The sequence below is a fragment of the Coenobita brevimanus genome, chromosome 52, assembly GCF_032717465.1.
Source record: "Coenobita brevimanus isolate Jiangsu-jjx chromosome 52, ASM3271746v2, whole genome shotgun sequence".
Lineage (NCBI taxonomy): Eukaryota > Metazoa > Arthropoda > Malacostraca > Decapoda > Coenobitidae > Coenobita > Coenobita brevimanus.
The window spans coordinates 3,965,180-3,967,534 of record NC_137005.1 but is presented as its reverse complement, the minus strand read 5'-3'; the positions used below and the strand labels follow the sequence as shown (position 1 = coordinate 3,967,534).

The 2,355-nt window shown below is 37.9% G+C and overlaps 1 non-coding gene across 1 annotated transcript; it reads right to left on the bottom strand.

The window, feature by feature from the left end:
- Window positions 1-490: 490 nt before the first annotated feature.
- TRNAD-GUC (transfer RNA aspartic acid (anticodon GUC)) lies at window positions 491-562 on the bottom strand. The gene has a single exon. It is a non-coding gene; the product is annotated as a tRNA-Asp (tRNA).
- Between the last annotated feature and the right edge of the window lie 1,793 nt (window positions 563-2,355).

Sequence of the window (2,355 nt, the reverse complement as noted above, 5' to 3'; positions counted from 1 at the left end):
GAAATGGGGTTATGTGGATAGATTCGCTAGGAGTGTGTATTGGCTGAGAGATGGGTAGGAAGATACTTGAGAGAGAGAGAGAGAGAGAGAGAGAGAGGTGCAAGAGTAGGTTAGGGAAGGTGGTGCATCGAGAAAGAAAGGTGTTACTGAGTAGGGACAGACACACTAGGGGAACATTTTGTCAAGGCACCCACTCAGGATGCGACATCAGACAAGAATGAGTATACACACTGACAGAAAGCCAGACGGGCAGATAGATAGACGCGGACAGTGCTCAAACAACAGAAATTCCGGCAGACAGACAAACAGAAAGGCAGTCAGATCGACGTGGGTAGTATGCAGACAACAGAAATTCAGACAAGACATAAGAGACATACACCTTGACGTACGAGAAAACACATAAGAACACGTGGCCTGCTGTTCATGTTCTCCAGTATTCACAGGTAAGATGAACAAATAATTAACAAACAGGTGAATAAAAATCATTGTTCTCCCCGGCGGGGAATCGAACCCCGGTCTCCCGCGTGACAGGCGGGGATACTAACCACTATACTACCGAGGACTGAGAAACCAGGGAAAACTATGAAAAAATACGAGACGGGAGGAGTATGACAGAGAGAGAGAGAGAGAGAGAGAGAAAAAAAAAGTGTGTGTGTGTGTGTGTTATTTGCGGTGCGGTTACGATACCGTCCTTGTCCTTTGACGTACTCCTCCTTAAATCTCTTCTCTTTATTCCCAGGTTAAATGGCTCACCCGAAACGTCCCCATAAATTGTCATCATAATCCTCTCATCAATTTTCTTTGTTCTGGTGGATAGAGAGAGAGAGAGAGAGAGAGAGAGAGAGAGAGACCGAGGTTAAAAAAAAAAAAAAAAAAAAAAAAAAAAAAAGATCTGGAAGAGAAGGTGGTGATAAAAGATTTGTTAGAAGGGATCAATAAATGAATGAGACAAAGAATCAGAATAAGAGTGTGGTAGAAAAAAGAATACGCTTAGACAGAAGGGAAAGAGGAAAAGAGTGACAGAAATGCAAGAATGAGATGCAGTGTACAAGTATGAATAACAGAAGCTGTGTATGAATGAGAGAAGCAGTGTAAGAATGAAAGAAGCAGTGTAAGAATGAGAGAAGCAGTGTAAGAATGAAAGAAGCAGTGTAAGAATGAAAGAAGCAGTGTTAAAATGGGAGAAGAAAATGTAAGAATGAGAGAAGCAAATGTAAGAATGACAGAAGCAGTGAAAGAATGAAAGAAGCAGTGAAAGAATGAAAGAAGCAGTGTAAGAACAAGAAGCAGTGTATGAATGAGAGAAGCAGTGTAAGAATGAGAGATGCAGTGTAAGAATGAAAGCAGCAGTGTAAGAATAATAGAAGTGGAATAAGAATGACACCAGTGTAGGAATGAGAGAAGCAGTATAAGGATGAGAGATACTGTAAGAAAGAGGAGCAGCGTAAAACGAGAAACTCTATGAATGACAGCAGTGTAAAAATTCAAGGAAAGATGTAAGAATGAGAGGTAATGTAAGAATGAATGATACATCGTTAGGATGAAAGTGTAATACTGAAAGAAGAGTGAAAGAATGAGAAGAGGGAAAGAATGCGACACAGGTAACGAGAATGGTAAGAAGTAAAACAGCAATAACAAAAGCAGTGAAAGAATGAGATAACACAAGAATATGGAAAACAACTTAAGGGTGAGATACACATTAAAAAGCAAAGTGAAAAAAAATAATAGGCAATGAAAAGTCAGAGAAATTAAGAAAAATAAAGACATCTAGAAAAGTGTGAAAGAGGATTTTCAAGACGGCAAGAAATTTAAGAATGAAAAATTTCTAAGAAAGAAGCAATAAAGAAAAGGATTACAAAGAATGAGACAAAATGTTATAGAAGGAAGAGAGGCAAAAGTAGTGTAAGAAAGAAATATCGTGTAAGGACGAGAAAAGCATAAGAATGAGAGGGGAGCAGGAAGGAGGAGCACCATGAAAATGGGATAGTAAAGAGAGAATGAAAAGGAAGGCAAAAAGATATAAACTATAAGAATGACAATTATGAAAGATGTATAAGAATGACAGACTTAACACAGACAATCAATAAGAAAAATGGATCCACAATTAAAGAGAAAGTGAGAAAAAAAAAAAGATGGAGACTAGTGTAAACAAGTGGAAACGGTAAAAACTGGATAATCAGACAATGAGATACGTTGAGAGAGAAAGATGAGAGAACAAGTGTAAAAACAGAAGAAAGTGTACATAAGATGATACATAGAGCATTTACAGAAACATTACGAGGATGAAAAGAAAAGCAGTATAAGTAGTGTAAAAAACCGAGAAACCACTTACTAATGACAAAAAAAAAAGGAAAG